Genomic DNA, 18,500 nt, shown 5'->3' with positions numbered 1-18,500 from the left:
TTACCGTGAAGGAAAACCCAACCTAGTTGACTGGAGATCCCAAGATCTAGGTTCAAAGGGACAACCTAATTGCGAGTGACAGAGAACGATCACTGTGGAGACAAGCTCTCCTACACATTCCTATGGTGTAAAACAGTGATGCCTGCAATGAGAAAAGGTTGAGCATGGCTATTAATGACTCTTGTGTGCTGGAATACCAGGCGGGGCATAACAGGATACTCTTTTATAAGAAGGTCACCTATGTGAGTATGAAGTGGGGCCGCTTCTTTGAGAATTCAGAAAGGCAAAATTTTCGAGAAAAATACTTGCACAACCAGGCGGGGGTGTCATGGCCGAAATGAACCCAACAGTGAGAACTGAACTACTTTAGGAGAAGTTCCTGTGTGAAGTTTGTTGACTCAATTTATACCAACGGCAGGACAGTTCAAGACATCACGTTCACTGGACAGCCAATAAACCCGATGGGCTTTCACAAGGGAAGGTTCAAGGCCAAAAGCTACCTATCTATGCAGGGATTATCCGTTGTGCTCTCTCTCCGGGTCAGCTTTGTACTCTGCGTCAGATCTCTGCCAATTTCATTCATGTGGGGGGCTGTTGGAAATTTTCAAATAAGTGAATGGAAATTACGGCACACGGAGGATCATCGAGCTATCGAAGGGTCCCGATTTCGGGTTCATTGTACCTGGACGACATCCTTTAATTTCCAGCAGTTTCAGCAAGTTATTGCCCCATAAAAGTGTGGTTTATGGCTGATTTCAATCACCAATTCATTTTCTGGCAGTTTCATGTATTGAATTACCCTATTCAAAGCTGTGAATTGAAGGCCCAAAATTCATTTCTGGAAGTTACAAATCCTTCCAGAGGTGTATAAATAGGGCAGTCTCGTATTGGATTGATCACATGTCCACAAAAATACTCCAAGTATACTCTGAGTTCATTCTTGTGTGAGAGAGAGGCAGACGTAGCATTCAGTTTGCCAAGGCGGCTTTCCGGTGGTGTTCCAATAGCCGTGGTCTAACCGTTCTATCCTGGGAGACAGACGCTGGTCAACCTCCAACACCCAACGGTGAGGCGGTGAATCTGTTTTAAGGAGACTGATTCAGGGCTCGGTTCGGTGTAACAAATTTCTGTATTTTTTCGTTTCTGTTCATGAAATAAAAATATGTAATTCGTTTTATTATTAGTGGAATCGTACTCTGGAATTTCCGATCATATTGCAACATTTTTTCCTAACAATTGTCAACGTGAATGTCATTCCGGAGGAGGTTTCCGGTAAGGTGGACAGTGAAGAGGGAAAAGATTTGGGAAGGAGTCGATTCTTTCGAGGAGAATCTAGATGGGTTACAATTGGTTAAAGGGGTTAACCAATCACCAACCAATTGTGAATCTCAATATTGGTGGGAGAGAAACAAGAGATGAAACAGCCGTTGAGGGTTCACAAGTGATTGAGAAAGAGGAGATTGGGGTGTTCGAGGTTGGAGGCGACTAGACGCTTTTAATAAATGAGGTTGGTGGAGTTCAGTCAAATTCTAGTTCAAATAAACTGATGGATGGGCCTTCGGTTACTGGGGTGGAATATTTTACCCAAATCAGTTCTTGCCCGAGCTCTTTCGATTCGCTCCACGATGCTCTCAAGCTTAACGGCGTTGACATCTCCCTTTGCTGTGACTTATCGAAAAACGGCCCCAACTACTTTCACCTCATCTCTTCCAACTTGCACGTGAGACGTTAGAGCTTCGCCGGAGCTGCTAATCTGAGGATTTTCTCTTGTCTTATTTACATGAATACCTCTGGGTATTTAAAAAATGATAAATTTGGGTCAAAATAGAGTTTTACCATTGGAAATGCTTCTGCCCAAAATGAGTATCTCCTCAAAATTTGACCCAAATTTGAGGAAAAAAAAGGGGGTAAGGACTGAAGATACTCTAAGGGCCCGCTTAATAATGCTTCGTGCTTGGTTCCTAGTCCGGATCCATTTGCAGATTCAGAAAGGGTTAAAGATCAAGATATTTTTTCTGCAACCATAAAATCTGTTTCAAACAGGGGTGGTAAGCATAATAGATCGTCCCTTGATGCTTTTCATAAAATGGAACAGAGAATGAGGAGATCGAAAAGGAAGATTCGTAAGAAGAAATTTCTTGCAGAATTGGGAGTTAAAAGGCTGACAAATTAAACCATAGAAGTAGGAAGATTCCCTCTTCTTTTTTATCTTCTGAGACATCCGAAATAGGAACTCCATTCTTTTCATTGAAGCTTTGGGTGCTATGTTAGGCATTGAATTTAGAGGAGGGAGAAGTTACAATTTAAAGAAATTTGTTAAAATGCAAGAGGACGAGTTAGTGGAAAAAATCAATGCTCTTGATGACTTGGAGGATGTGGTTTGGGAGGATGATGATGACTTCAAGGATGGAGCATCTCTCTCTTTGGAATTTTAATTCTGCGTTTTTGGTTTGGTCGTCTTGGTTTTCAGATCCGTTTTTTTCTTTCGGCTAGTCGTTTTGGGTTTAGGTTGTTTATTAATGGCTGCTTTTGGTTGTTTTTGTTGGGTTTGTAGTTTGTCTGCTTTCGTAGTAGGTTGTAATTGAGTTGTTTCTTTCGGTTTTTTCGGTTTGGTATCACAGATGGCATCTTGCCATCCTTTGGGTTGGTTCTCGGGTGGCGTTTTTGCCGATGTGCCCGAGACCCGTTTAATTAATTTTTGTAATCCCTTTTCAAAGTTAATAAAATCTTTTTTGTTGAGAAAAAAAAAAAAAACCACACATCTTATAAACACAAAAAGCTCTTGTCACAATGTGAATTCAATGTGAGATCGAGAAAATAAATGCATCAAGCCGCAAGGGGTGATCCTTTTTACTAGCATATGTATAAACACAAAAGCTCTCTCACAATAATGCATATATATATCCTTTAAAAGACTGAGTACTTATGCTTTGCCAGTCCTACAATATTGGCCACAAACTACTTGGCAGGAGCAAAGGTGTTGATTGCTTGGAGCAGGATCACATCTGCACTTCGAAGCCATACCACTTGCTCCACATCTTGAGTTCCATTCGAGGAAGCAATCAAAGTTTCCATTTGGTCCTCAATACCTAGGCAATGTCAACTTAGCATGGCAAAAGCTAATTCCTCTGAAAAAAACAAGTAACAACAATTAGCGCATGTTCGGATCAATATATATACAGTTCCCATCTGGTAGGGACGTCCGCATTTTTGTAAAATGCGGACTTCTTTTTTGAGCCGTTGGATCTCATCCAACGGCTGGAATTTTAAAGAAGAGCTCGCGGGTCAAAATCGCCCATGAATCGGGTAAAATGGTTACCGGGTCAACCGGATCCCCACAGGCGGATCCTCCTTTTTCTTTTCCACAGCTTCCAGTGGAAGCTTTGCTTCAAAGTTCAAACGAGAGAGAGAGATTGAGGGAAATTTGAACGACGAAGAAGAGAAGAGCGACGACGAACGATGAATAAGAACTCGACTAAGAAATCGACTTGGTCTCTCTCTCTCTCTCGCTCTGAGTTTTTTTTTCCTTCAAATCGACTAAGAAATCGACTACGTTTTTTTTTTCTTCAGATCGACAAATAAGAACGACGAAGAAGAAGAGGACGACGACAACGAAGAGAACGATTGAAGGTATTTCTCTCACTCCCTCTCTCTCTCTTTGGCTTCGAATCTGTATATTTCGAGTTAAGGTTTTGCAACTTACATGGTACAACCACGACGAACAAGGACGACGAAGACTCGACCTTCGTCGAGGTATCTCTCTCTTTCTCGGTCAATCTGTTCAACCCCCAATTTTTAGGGGTTTTTTTTTTTCTTTCGAAAATCTGATTTTTTTTTTCCAACAAGAACAATCCTTTCCCCTTGCAAATCTGATAATCTGATTTTTGTTTCGAAAATCTGATTTTGTTTGAAATTAGTTCGAGTTAGGACTTGTTCAAGTTAGACAAAATGTATAGTTAGGGTTTCTTCGAGTTAGGACTTGTTGAAGTTAGATTTTCCAAAAATTGATATTTTAAAGATCTAGAAAATTGGTATTGATTGGGTTTTCGTAAAGAAATATCACCTCTTTTCTTCGATTTTCGTTGTCCCCTATACTCGTTCAACTAAATGAACAAGGAAGAACTATTTTGATTATTAGGAAACAGAATTGTTCTAGGCTTTGCATGGAGATGAAGATCACGAGGAGAATGTAGAGGAGATGAGTTGTATGCTGATATACTGTGAAACTTGGGTTCTTACTTGGTTTATTGATTAAGCTTCTCCTATCCAGATCAATTAGTTATATTGTAGTTTGGTAGATATGTGTAGATAGTCATGGAAATCAGTGATATTGTAGTCTTCAATCCAACCTTTTTCGTTCTGAAGTTTAATGGATCTTTCCGTGCTGATTTGTACAGAAACAAGTTTTGGATTGGCACTATTTCTCTAATTTTACTTAGACGTGTACAGTTGGCATGGCTTCCGCTTCTTCAAATGCCACATTTGGATGGGCGTGGGGGTCTTGTGCTTGTGAATTTGGTGAATGCATCCCCACCAAGGCTGGTCGCAGAACGCATGTTAACCATAGAAAATGCAGTCCGTGTTGTAATAGTTATTCCGGTGCCAAGCAGCATTGCAGAATGCGGTTGCAGAGCAATCCAGCCATCTTCGAAGTAATCTACAAAGAAATCCAGGAACAAACAGGGGAATAGAACCAGAATTCTTCAGAAATAGAGTTGATTCATTTGTACTCTGTAGTTTTTATTTAAAACCATTAGATTGGTAAAAACGGTTGAAAGTGAATCTATCTTTTGTATTCTTTTCTTTTCTTGTGTTTTTATTTTCCTTCCCTTTTGGATGAGCAGAGTGTTGTATCTACTAGTTTTTTTCGAAAAACTTATCTACTAGTATAGACACATGTTTTTTAAAGCAGCGGATGCAAATGAGACAAAGGTGTTTGTGTAAATTTAGAGTGGCATCATGGTTCTTTTTTCGTATGAAATTTTATGTTTGTGTTTGGCCTATATTTTTAGTTTGAGGGAAAAGGATGAGCTGATTTTTATGTTTGATTATGCCCTTGTTTTCTTGTACATCTGGGTTATGCAACATTTTTATCTTTGAGTTTTGCTACGTGCACAGCTTATGTGCTCAAGGCTGGACACCCTAGGGGATTGATCATAAGCTTTCTTTTACTTGTACTCCAAATGCCTTCCTCTCTTACTACGAGCAAGAAAGCAGCAATACTCCGTACATGTTTTATCTCTCTAGTATGACAAATATGTTTTTACTTATCTGCATTGTCACTAAAGCTCCCAAATTAAATCATTGCACACAAAGAGAATGGACCTTCCACAAACTGCTGGAAATAATTCACAAAATGGTGCAGGACGCATGTTCCCTGAAGAATTGTTCACCATCAAATGACAAATAGTTTCCAACAGCAGTTTACTTGTCTTGGGAAAGTGTAAGGCCAACAGCAGTTTACATGTCTATATATGCTTTGATCTCAGGAAGGTTTGTTTTGTTGATAAAAGCAAAAATTGGTTCCGTTGATGTTGGTAATTAGAAATGTGTAGACTCAGCTTGCTTTAGCAACCATAAAATAATGTAGGCATGCAATGGTACCGATACAAATATACGACAGGACACGACACGATACGGATACGCCGACGTGACACGGATACAATCACACATTATTGTCCGACACACTTGCGATACGCATAAGAGTTCCATAAAAATTAATGAGAACTGTATACTCTATAGTAAACTCAAGTAGCCACTGCCTCGTTTCATATTACACAATAAAATAACAAAGTTCAAGTGGGAACATTGCCCATCAGCACAAAAGAAAGAGTTCAAAAGCTTGAACTAGCCTAGTTACAGAAATCAAATCCGGATTTTTACTGGTTCCCTAATGTAGTACAAAGTTTTTTTCCCCACCAATTTTTGCTATGCATCAACAAAACAAGTTCTTTGGGATATCGTGGCCTTGGTCTGTGAGCTTTCCAACTCCAACACCTACAAATAAGCTAAGCTTGTGAGCTTTCCAACTCCAACACCTGTAAATAAGATCAGCAAAAGAACCAGCACATTCAGACTAGTATCAGCAAAGAAAACCAACACCAAGCATAGAATGGAAGGCATTGGATCCATTCATCTTCAATCTAGAATCCAAAACAATGCCAAAATCAAACTTATCCATAAAAAATCAGCGTTACAAGTGAAAGAGTCACAAGTCAAAAATTCAATATTTGTCCAATAGCTATGGCAACCACTTCTCACAGTCAGCTTTGGACAAGAAGGTGACTCGAAAAAAAACCAAACATGGCACATTCCTAACTTCAGGAAAATGTCATCCCATCCAAACTCCAAAAAGAATATGACTACATACATAAATCTACCTACGGCGCATACATATGTAAAATCGCAAAATTGTAAATCTCTCTCAGCATTTGTACTAGGAACCAAGTTCATCAATAGAGTTACAACTTTTGCCTCCATTTTCAGTGTCTAATACAAATGGCTACACCATTTACATAGCATTTAGATAATTTACAAAAGGAACCGAGCATCATTGCTTCTAGAAAAAAAATTTCTGGAAAAATTTTCAGCTTCTAAAATACCCATTCTCGAAAAAGATCCAAAAAAGAGATAACAAGCCTCAACAAATGGGTATTTTACAACTCTGTTATTTTTTTTTTCGAGTTACATTTTTTGGAAAAAAGAAGAAGATCCGTGGTGGTAGCTTCTAAAATACCCATCCTCGAAAGGAAAAAAAAAGATCCAACAAGAGATAACAAGCCTCAACAAATGGCGAGCAGACTCTCTGTCTGTCTGTTATTATTATTTTTTTCCTAGTTACATTTTCTGAGAAAAAAAATACAGAGATCAAGAGAGAGAGAGAGGAGAAGAGAAGAGAAGTCACCCTCTAGTCGTTCCTCTTCTTCTTCGATCGATCTGTTGGTGTTAACTGAAAAAACCCAAATCGGACAAAACCCTAATCAGATTTCGAACGAACGAACGAGAGAGAGAGGGAGAGATACCTTCGTCCATCGTCGGTCGTCTCTCTCTCTCTCTCTCTCTCTCTCTCTCTCTCTCTCTCTCTCTCTCTCTCTCTCTCTCTCTCTCTCTCTCTCCGTTGGAAGCAGAATGAAAGCTTAAGCTGGGAAAAGAAAAGGATCCGCGTGTGGGATCCGGTTGACCCGGTAACCATTTTACCCGACTCATGGGCAATTTTGACCCGCGAGCTCTACTTTAAAATCCCAGCCGTTGGATGAGATCCAACGACTCAAAAAAGAAGTCCGCATTTTACAAAAATGCGGACGTCCCTACCAGATGGGAACTGTATATATATATGCGCATGTTGTCACTACAAGCAAAAGTATACAGGGTGACGAAAAAGTGCTGATGAAATTTAATTTCGTTGCTAAATGAGTATAATGGTTACGAAAAAATGGATTCGTCGCTGTTTTGACTAATTGGTGAGCAAAATATTTTTCGTCGCTAAATGAGTATATTGGTGATGAAAAAATAATTTCGTCGCCAAATTTTCGTCTCTAAATGTACCAATTGGCGAGATACATATTTTTCGTTGCCAAAAGCATAAATAGGATTATCTTTGGAGACGAAATTATGCTTTTGATGACAAAAAATGTATTTCGTCGCCAAATGTGGGTGTGGGTACCTTTGGTGATGAAAAATGTTAAATAAATATTAAACATATACGTTATATATTAGATATTTCAAATATATACTAAAAGGTGCACTAGGTTGAAAGCTTGCGCGTGAAGGCTTGTCTTTCTAGAAGACTTGGGTTAGAAACTCAGGAGACACAAGGGAATGGGACAAACAATTTTGTCTCCAATGGATCACCTTTGGCGAGAAAAATATTCATTGGGTGAATTTTGAAGACAACTTATATGTAGCTAAACTTTCTATACAATATGGAGAGAGAGAGAGAGAGAGAGAGAGAGAGAGAGAGAGAGAGTTGCCTGCCTTGAGAGAAGAAAAATGCGAAAGAAAACATGGAGAGAAGGCTGTGGATTTCATCATGATCTTGACAAAAACTTGATTACTTATGAGATATCGTGTAGTGCTTCACATGATCCAACCTATATTTATATGCGCTTATGAGTACTCTTGTCCCCATATGGGGATCTGATATCTATGGACCCACTTAACCAGTGGACCTCTAAATTAATTGATTGGAGAGAAGATAGTAGGAGTATTTTATATTTTTTTGCAACACGTTAAAAATTCATTAATTGTTACAAAGATTACAATCTACCGTATGCGTTTAATAGAACTGGAGAAAACCTATTGCACACAAGTTAACAAAATATACAGCCAAATCAAATGAAGGAATCAAGTTCAACTATACAAATATTTTTCTTGTTGTGAAAAGTACACAATCACTCGAGGCAATTCTATTGAATGTGTGAAAATCCAATTAATATGGGTTTATAGTAAATGGTGTCTCTATATTAATTGCGTTCGTACACATCCATATCCAGTAATATTTCAAAATCCTCCCCGTACATTACTTCTTTCAAATTCATAAATATGAACCTAAATATCCACCCTTGAGAGAAATCTATTAAAATGATCCTTCATTTATATTACAATCTATATTACAAGATGATATTCATACGAACAGATCACCTACAATTCTTCTTTAATAATATACAAGATGATATTTCCTTATGTGTAAATCTCCAATAATGGATAGGTTTTCCAAGCTTTTAAGTTAATTTTAAGTTATGCGTTGAGCTGTGGCTGTGTAAATATATATACTTTCCTTTTTAGTTGATTACCTTTTTGATTTTTTCCCCTTTTGAGTTGATTGCATTGAAAGTGGTATTGACTTAATAATTTCCCCTTCACTACAACACCATGTTAATTTTCTTAAGAAAATAAGAAATCATTACCCTTTTTTTTTATTTCCCATACACATCCATATCCAGTAATATTCACACCATGTTAAGGTTGCAGAACAGCAAAAATAATTCTTGATGCTAAAATTATTAGTGTAATATAATTTAGAGGGTCAATATATATTTTACTTTTCAGCTAGTACATATTTGCTTTTTGCCGTTCAAAAAATCTATAACACAAAACACATTAGCAACTTATGTGGGGTCCACACCATTGTGTTTTGTGTTATAGATTTATCATTCCGAGTGAATTAGTGCGAGTGTATTGTAATGTGTTATTGAGCAAACTTTTTAGGGTCCTTTTGGACTTTTTGAAGACTTTTTGAACAAGCTAAAAGACTATCTCATGGCTAGATAAAGAGTTTTTTGTACAAGCAAAACCTAAAGATAGTTAAGTTAAAGCTCAAACAACTTACGAAAATAATTTTTGCAAAATAAGCAAAAAAAGACATTAAATATTTTATTTTGTCCGGAGCAAGCAAGTAGATGGACCAATCAAAATGGAAGCCCATGAGAAGAGTTATGAGCTCCACCACATGATAACTTTACTCTTTCCCCTGTCTTCTAGAGTAGTCGTTTTTTTTCCTGATTGGGAATCTCTTCCATGTTTAAAGCCTCACGCTGCCATCAACAAGCCCTAGTACTCTCTCTCCCTCTTCCAATTTCTCTGACCGCCTCCTTGATGTCATCGCACTTCTGTTTCAAAGATGGAGACTCAAAACTGCTCGGAAAAGGTACTGCTCTCGTTCTCTCTCTGATTATAAATCCACTTTTTCTCGAGACTCAACAAAATCCATATAATCCTCCTGATGTAGCGATAACGAGTCTTATTCAGATACAGAATTCGTTTTCTGAAGATTGCAGATGGCAGTCCAATAAGCTGTGTGGCGGTATTTTGGTTATCGTAGTCTATCAACGACCTGGCTCTACTATTGTTGGAACTCAGCACCATTCGACCTTGATTTCTGTGTTTAATGATATGTGCGCCCAAGATAAGAAATTTCGGTAACTGCTACTGCCACCTAAATCGAGTAGATTTTGGGTTTGACAATTGCTTTTGCCGCATGAATCGAGTATATTATCAGTTTGGCAACAGCTATTGTCACCTGAATCGAGTGGATTTTGGGTTTGACAATTGCTTTTGCCGCATGAATCAAGTAGATTATCAATTTACAACGGCTATTGTCACCTAAATTGTGTCGATTTGTGGTCGGTAATTGTTACTGACGTTTGAATTGAATTGGTTAGGGATATATTGATTCTTTTTGCAACTTGAATCACTCCAGTGACTCAAATAGAGTTTTTTTTAACTATATTTCATTGAATTGAGTCTGTATGAGTTTGTTACAGGAATTAGTATTTTCTGGAAATGATATTCGTTCTATTAGTCTTGAATTGGGTTAGTATTCTGTACTTAACGCAAGTTATGTATGCTGAAAAACGGTATATATTATGAATGGCATATGCAAAAGACGGGTGTATATTATTGGGGCATTATTGGTGTGTCTGTACTCAGTATTCATGTTTTCCAGTGTTTTTGTCCTGTAAATTTATCATTGACAATGTTATGTGTAAGTTATATTTCTTGTACACTGTGTTGAATCATCAGATTTGTTCATCATATACAATGTTTCATCCCGAAATGTAAATTTTATTATTCGACATTGAAATGTGCAAGTAATATTTCTTTTAGGCAATACTGTTAATGATCAGTATTTTCAAATTCAAAATTTCAAAACGAACTACATGGTCTGTTTTCCGAGTAATTTGTTGGTGTTCGGAGTAGTTTGCGAAAAAATCTTTTGTTTCTTTTATCCCGACAATTTAACGGTGGATTCATTGCATTGACTTGTAACTTCAAATGGTACTTTGGTGTTCGGTTCACAAACAGGGATAGAATTAGGATTTCATTAACACGAGGTTGAACTTTGAGCAACTAAAATTTGAAATTTTTAAGTTTGGGAATCTTTATAATTTGTTTGGTTTAGGATTGGAGAGAGATTTTTCGGGTCATGAGTAGAGAGAAAGAAGATGAGAAATATGATTAATAATTGAAGAAAAAACTTGGAGAGACGTTGCGCATAGAGAGGAGTTGGATTTTGAGGCCAAAAATGAACCCATTCTGAGAGGTTGTTTGGGGATTTGGGTAGTTTGTGAGGATGAATTAGGGATTCGTTCTTTTTGCTCAGATCACTTTTGCTTTTTTGGAGGGGGTAGACGGGCTTTGGCCTTGGTCGGTTTTAAAGCCCCCACCTTTACACCAGAAATTACAAAAACCTCAATTTTTTAATTTTTTCTCCAAAACCTCTATTTCTGAGCCGGAGCGATTCTCCGGTGTACATCCTCCGTAAAACACCACTATCACCCCATCGATAACGCTGTCTAGTCCCGTCAGACTCCGTCGCCCTCTACAAGGTCGATGAATGGGGCACCCCCTACTTCGTTGTCAACAACTTCGGCGACATCTCCGTTAGGCCATATGGAACTGCCACGCTGCCTCAACAGGAGATCGATCTCCCAAAGGTTGTGAAAAAGGCTTCGGATCCGGATTCCTTAGGCGGACTCGGGTTATAGCTCCCCCTCGTCGTCTGGTTCCTGACATCCTAAAAAAAGGTGAATGGGCAATTTTAATTGGTGTGCCGAAATTGGGGAGGAAATGGATAGTATGGTGGCTGTGGTATTGTTGCGGAGGGAAGAGGGAGGAAGGGGAATGGCAATTTTACCCCTCAAGCCTTAACCCTTGGAAATGTTATTAACATTTCAAGTCTCACAAACTGTTTGATTGTACATAATTAATTTTTTCAAGAGTGGAATTTGAAAACCAGGATCAATAGGGTCCATGAACACTTTCATGGATATGTTTCATGTACCATTACATTTTTGTTTGGAAATAGAGTTAGAGACTCGATGGATAGCTAGGGCCGAAGTAATTTTCCCCAAGATAGGCTATAAGAGCATGTACAACAGATTAGAAAAATGGAAATTAATATTAGCTATTATAGCTACTTTTTTTTATAATCACAACTATTATAGCTACCTAAGAGCATCCTTATCCGCCTTAGCAAATTGGGATTAAAATGACCTCAAAATTCACTTTTCTACTTTAGTCCATCATTTCTTAAAAAATACATTGTATCAGGCTCTCTATGATAACCTCATTTTACTAAACAATTCTTTTTTATATTTCTACTCTTTTAGTTAAATGTTTTCTAATTCTTTTGTTTTTGCAGTTTCAAAAAAACAAAAAGTTCTTATACTTTTTAAACGGCTATATAGTCAGTCGTAGGACATTTAAGATTTTAAATTTCATTATGTGAATTTTGATCCAAGAGCACTACCAAAGTGTTTCAAAAAAGGGTATCTCGACGTAGGTTTGCCAATTGTTATATCATTTTAGATTTGATTTGTATTTTAAATTTGAAAATGTGTCATGTTTTAGTTGAAGTATTTGTGTATTCCTTTTTTTTTCATTGAATGATACTTTAATTTTAATGTCATTCTTCTTCTTTTTTCTGCGGTCTTAACTTGAAAATGTGATAATTATTTATATAATTTTTATTGGATGTACAGTAAATTGTGTCATGATTCAAGATTATTATTAATTTCCAATGAACCAATCAAAAAATTGGGGCATAACATTATTTTAAAAAATGAACAATTGCTGGTGCAGTATGTGCATTTTATTGCTTGGACAAATAGTATTAAAAAAAAGGTTGAGTGAGTTGTATTTTATTGGTTGAATATATACATAATATTAATAGTTGAGTGATTAGTGACTCAGGGGGTGTTTTTACTAACAAAAAATACTAAAAATTTAACGCATTTTACCATCTCGTTTTTATTAACAAAAAAATTTTAGCATTTTAATATATTGTTTCCACTAACAAAAAAACTGTCAACAAAAACTTTTTTTGCTAGCGTAACTCTACTCAAACCTATTAATAACTTATTCACTATCGAAACAACTTGACATATCTCAACAATTTATTCACTATCGAAAATACCTAACAACTTTTCAATCACAAATAAAAATCTATAAAATTTTCACCGCCGAAAACACTCTCTCACCTAATTAGAATAGTCATTGTTGCAATATCAAAATTTTGGCAAGTGGTCCCCACCACTAAAGAGTCTGATGTGAGGGAGAAATTTTATAGTGCTGAGCGGGTATATTCCACGTGGTGTGCGCTTGGTGCTCCCGGGTTGTCCGATGCATTTTTGGATGGCAGATTGAAATCTTCTCTCTCCTCTCACCCCCTCCTTTTTCTCTCTCCAAATTCAAGCCGTTCAAAATCAAAATAGACAGCTCGAATGCACTGAAAAATTTCCCGATGTGAGGTCATTTCATTCATCTGGCTGGGTAAAATGGCGCACAGGGGATTTGCCTCCCTTGACGCGAATGCTGTAAAATCAAGAAAACTCAATTACAGTAGCCTCAAAATCAAGAAAACTCAATTACAGTAGCCTCGATAAACCCCCTCATAGTTTGTGTCTAGCTACAGTTCTTCACTACATACCCCAAAGCGAATTCGGTGTTCCTGTTGTCTCGGATTTGGATTCTTTACAAAGATTTGCCTGTAAGAATCATGTGATAGTTTTAATGAGACGACGCTACCTATTAAATAAAGAGATATAATGGTGTAAAATGGGACACAAAATTTCTTGAACACAATGACGTTGTTTCACGCAAAAATCCCAAATAGTGAGATAAAAGGTTAAATTCTTTCCCTTTCTCCTCCATCCATCCAACTTTCCCTTTCTACAGCTCCACTGAACACAAAAGTCACAGATCGTAATCTCCGGTTCTCTGCAGTCTGTATTCCCGGTGATTCTGTCGACTCATAACTTTCGAAAGCCGGAAGTGAACCCCTTCAATGTGGCCTAGCTCCCTATATTTTTCATATCAAAGTTTGTGTACAAAGAGTTTCATTATACCATTAAAAAAGATTTACCATTACAAAATATAAGCATACAATTATCCTCAGAAAATGTAATCATTACAATATCTCAAAATCCATTATTTAAAAAATAGCCTTTTCGCACTTTTTGCTGCAAACGTACTAATTAAGTCTCCATAGTCAAGTTTCTTTACAAACTCCTTCTTGATGGACAATACAGCCAATTGGGCCTATTTTTGTGCAGAGAATGCTTAGTCTAAATTTATTTAGACTATATATACATACATATATAAACAGTCGGCTTCTTATGAAGGCACCCTCATTCAAAGTGCGAACCTCCCCTTTTCCGATCAAATTTTGATGATCCGAGTCGCTCGATGTAATCAAAACGTGATTTTAAGGGTCCTCGCGAGAAATTAGCAAAAAAAAGACCAGAAATGACTTCATCTGAGCAATTTTCATTGCACGGTTCAAAAAAATTTATCGAATGGAGCCCTTCCCAGTCATTTTTTTTGCTGATTTCTCGCTTATACCCTTAAAATTACGTTCAAAACACATTTAGTAGCTCGGATCATCGAAATTTGATCGAAAAAAAAAAACGTCCACACTTTAACACAATACGAACGCCCCCATAAGAAGTCTGGTGCATATATATATAAATATATAGGAGTCCTATTTTAGGGGCTCTCATTTTTAGCTCTTTTTTGGGGCCAAAGCCCATGCTTCCTTTGCTTACCCCATCCGCCGGCCCTATCTACCCCTCACTGCTCGCTCTTTAGCTCTTCAAAAGTTTGCCAGAAAATCCTTTTGCAATTTCATATTCTCTCTTATTTTCTGCAAAAGGGCAGCACGGTGAAGGTCGGGCTAACTGCCATAAACTATGCCAAAAAACTTTTAACACCTTTCTACCCCCAAAATCATCGAACAAAAAATTCAACACAAAACCCAAAACTTTTGGATTTGTCGGTTCTGAAATTTCGGTGGATGGCATACGAAGTCACCTAAGAACGTATTCTTAAGATATAAGGGGTCAGTGAATACCTTCTCTTTTGCACCGTTGGATCTCTTCTTTTAATAGGTGGCGACGTCTTATTGAAACTCTCACACGATTCTCGCAGACAGATCCTCACAGAGAATCTGGTGTTGTCTACGAGGGACAACATGTGTATTGTCTCTTCAAAACGACATAATTTTGGAGCAAGCTCACATGTTCAACAACACCCTTGCTTGGAGCTCACTTTTTGCCTTCCACATATCAAAACAATGTCGTTTTGGTGGGTAAAGGACAAAAAACCCAAATCTGAAATTGTTGGGTCGTCTGTTTCAAGAGCAAAAAATCCTTCAATTGGCTAAATCAAAATCTGCTATGAACAAAAGTTATTTGCTATGAACAAAAAATCCTTCAACGCATCTGCTATGAACAAAAAATATGCTATCAGAAATCAATTGGCTAAACGAAAATCTTCACAGACACTAGCATTTAGCTTCTCAATCATAAATAAAATCCTCTACAAGTTTAATTTAATAATTGAATCGTCTCCAAAATAAATATCCTCAAATAGCTTAATCATCCCCAAAGTAATTTCGAGTGTTACCCAAAAAGTGAGACCACAAATATAAGTTTGAGAATTCAAAAAAAAAGTTTCAGAGTCGAATTTTTTTTCTTGCGTTGTTTTGGTGGGTGGAAGGCAAAAAGTAAGTGTAACGACCCTGAATTTTGGTCAGTAAAAATTTCGTTAAATATTTGAATTTTATTTAAATTACTTATTTTCTCTTGAGTGTTATATGATTTCTTGTTAATATTCGTCGCAGTTAGATTTTGGTCCTTGGATAAACTCTTGACTAGAAAAACCTACGTGACCAATTTAGTTAATTTCCAACCGACTACTTGGAGGAACCAAGCAACCGACTTACCTAGTTACTAGATGAACCTTTTGGACCTTTTGAACTTTTGAACCTTTGCCTTTACCCATTGGTCCATAATGGTTAGGGTAATTTTTGTCCATTGGATAATAAACTTTTTTTATTTTAAAAGTACATGCAGTCTTTCAAAATCTTATTTTAAAATAAAAGGTACTTGTACTCTTTTGTCCAATGGTTATTAACCGCAAGGGAAATTATTACCCATTGGGTAATAACCATTAGGAAAGTTAGTGACCCTTGGATAATAGAGTCTTTTGACCAAATAAAGCACCGATGTGACTAGGGAACCTTTCAATAAAGTTGATTTGACTTGTATTTTATTATTATTTTAATGGGGAGAATCCTAGTCTTTTTATTTAATTGGGGTACTTGGTACCACACCTATATTTAATATAGGGCTTTTGTCACATGCTTAAAAGTACTCCTTGATTATTTTACTATAAAAGTTCTTTAGTTATTATTGTCCATTGAATAATAAAAGTTAGGGTATTTATTATCCATTGGGTAAAAGAGTTATTCTTTTAACTAGTCTTTTTCTTAAAAACTCATGTGATGAAGTAACCATATTTTAATTTGAAAGTACTTATTAGCCTTAGAAGCCTTTAAAGGCCTAAAATTCTTAAAAGTACCATAGTTTATTTATTTAAAGAGACATGTGCTTATTTATTTGGAAATCTTAGCCTTTAAGTTTCCTTGACCCTAGTACCAAAGGTACCCATTGTTTATTGTTACTTATACTTTTATATGTGTATATATATATGTATATGTGTGTGTGTGTGTACCTTTGCAAGAGAGAGAGAGAGAGAGGAGAGAGAGGCCGAGAGAGGGAGAGAGGAGAGAGAGGCCGAGAGAGAGGGAGAGCCGAGAGAGAGATAGGAGAAAGAGAGAGAGAAATTTTGTTGTACTTTCTTGACCTTCCATGATCCTTCCTTGATCTTTCTCCAATCCTTGGAGAATCTTCTTCCTAACCAAAACTAACTCTCCATTGTACTTATGCTTTGTTTAGTACCCAAATCTTGTACCATTGTCCCCTTTCTTCCAACAAATCTCCCAAAGATCAAATCCAAGGACTAAACCTAGCCTTGCAAGCTACCTTATTAGGCCTTAGTCTATTTAAGCCTAATGACAACCTATGATGGACCTTTATGACATAATCCTAGCCTTTATTAGCCTTAGACCTTGACTACAAGCTAAACCTAGGTTATGACTACCTAAAAAGCCTAAGATCTTAGTTGATTACATAGCCTTACACCTAAGATTTAGATTGGACAAGCTATGACTTGGTTGAAAGGTTGATTTGATGACTTAATGGAGCAAATCCATGGAGGATTTAGAGAGAGAGAGGGCCGGCCATAGAGAGAGGGGAAGAGCCAAGAATTTTGCCTATAAATAGCACCCCATGCTTCTCATTCAACTCACACCTTCACCTAGCAACTTCTCTCTCTAGAAAAATTGTGTTCTTTCTTTGTTCTTTCTTTTGTTCTTGAGTAGTTCTTGAGTTCTTCAAGAAACTCATCCTAGGCCGCCACTAAACCACCACTCGACCACCCCCTCGATCCAAAAGTAGTAGTAGTAATAGTCAAGTAGAAGTTTCGAGAGAAACCTTTCTCTTTCGAAGCTACCAGAGACCACCATAGGAAGTTACTCCGCCCGACCGCCGACGTACTTTCCGTAGCCGACTAACCTTCCGTAGCCGACTACCGCCGAGAAGAACTGTAAGGAAATCCTTACTTACTTCCCATTTACTTACTCCCTATTTATTTACTTACTTAAGTATAAAGTAGGTTATCTTTATTTACGTACTTATCGTTTGATTAGAAGTATTCGTATTTTGATCTTTAAGATAGTTATGAGTATGCGTATATGAGTTGCTTGTATTACTTGTGGTATGTGATAAAGCATAAGTGATTTCACTCCAAAGACGTCCGTACATGTGGCGTTGTGCTTTGAATAAAGCATAAGTGATACACTCCAAAGGCGTCCGTACATGTGGCGTTATGCTATAAGTAGTAATTGAGCGTGATGAGTAATATAGAATTGGATGATCTTGTTAGGATGATTCTTGCTTACGTTTGTCCTACCGCGGAGTCTTTGCATGTAACGAGACACGAGAATCGAGAAAGTAGAAATATGACACCTAGGGTGTGAGTAATGAAAGGAAATGTTTTTCGAGGAAGGAAATATTTTGAAACAACATAATAACCGATTTCGGGTGGCATTATGTGAGTTGTGTGTGTACGTGTGTAAAAGACGTGTTTTGAAAAGGTTTTGAATTTTCGAAAACCGCAATGTGGCCGGACGTGTTAGCCCATTGTGTGGTGTGTATTGAAAAACCCAATGAGAACCCGGAGCGGCGGAATCATTGTGGGATACTCGGGAACCCGGAGCGGCGGAACCATGGTGAGGTATAGCTTGGTTATCCGCGGTACGGAGCCAATGCAAATATTTTTGTGTGCCAATGGGAACCCGGGACGGCGGAACCATTGTGAGGATACTCGGGAGTCCGGAACGACGGAACCGAGGTTGGGTGTGTAGCTTGGTTATCCGCGGTACGGAGCCAATGCAAATATTTTTGTGTGCCAATAGGAACCCGGGACGGCGGAACCATTGTGAGGATACTCGGGAGTCCGGAACGGAGGAACCGAGGTTGGGTGTGTAGCTTGGTTATCCGCAGTACGGAGCCAATGCAAATATTTTTGTGTGCCAATGGGAACCCGGGACGGCGGAACCATTGTGAGGATACTCGGGAGTCCGGAACGGCGGAACC

General features: G+C 37.7%; 4 long non-coding RNA genes across 5 annotated transcripts; 2 read left to right on the top strand and 2 right to left on the bottom strand.

The window, feature by feature from the left end:
• Positions 1 to 3,222: 3,222 nt before the first annotated feature.
• LOC131299458 (uncharacterized) lies at positions 3,223 to 5,086 on the top strand. 2 transcript variants are annotated; one of them, XR_009190776.1, is made up of 3 exons: positions 3,223 to 3,491; positions 3,571 to 3,753; positions 4,398 to 5,086. It is a non-coding gene; the product is annotated as an uncharacterized LOC131299458 (long non-coding RNA). The 2 variants fall into 2 exon arrangements; XR_009190775.1 differs by having other exon boundaries at positions 3,238 to 3,491; positions 4,450 to 5,084.
• Positions 5,087 to 5,739: 653 nt separating this feature from the next.
• On the bottom strand, positions 5,740 to 6,990 carry LOC131299464 (uncharacterized). The gene is made up of 2 exons (XR_009190784.1): positions 6,905 to 6,990; positions 5,740 to 6,038 (listed from the first exon to the last, which is right to left on the bottom strand). It is a non-coding gene; the product is annotated as an uncharacterized LOC131299464 (long non-coding RNA).
• Positions 6,991 to 9,432: 2,442 nt separating this feature from the next.
• LOC131299457 (uncharacterized) lies at positions 9,433 to 10,406 on the top strand. The gene is made up of 2 exons (XR_009190774.1): positions 9,433 to 9,646; positions 9,728 to 10,406. It is a non-coding gene; the product is annotated as an uncharacterized LOC131299457 (long non-coding RNA).
• LOC131299461 (uncharacterized) lies at positions 9,878 to 10,888 on the bottom strand. The gene is made up of 2 exons (XR_009190780.1): positions 10,102 to 10,888; positions 9,878 to 10,018 (listed from the first exon to the last, which is right to left on the bottom strand). It is a non-coding gene; the product is annotated as an uncharacterized LOC131299461 (long non-coding RNA).
• Between the last annotated feature and the right edge of the window lie 7,612 nt (positions 10,889 to 18,500).

This window comes from Rhododendron vialii, chromosome 9a (genome assembly GCF_030253575.1).
Source record: "Rhododendron vialii isolate Sample 1 chromosome 9a, ASM3025357v1".
Taxonomy (NCBI): Eukaryota; Viridiplantae; Streptophyta; class Magnoliopsida; order Ericales; family Ericaceae; genus Rhododendron; species Rhododendron vialii.
The sequence above is the reverse complement of the archived record's forward strand: the minus strand, read 5'-3'. Positions and strand labels throughout refer to the sequence as shown.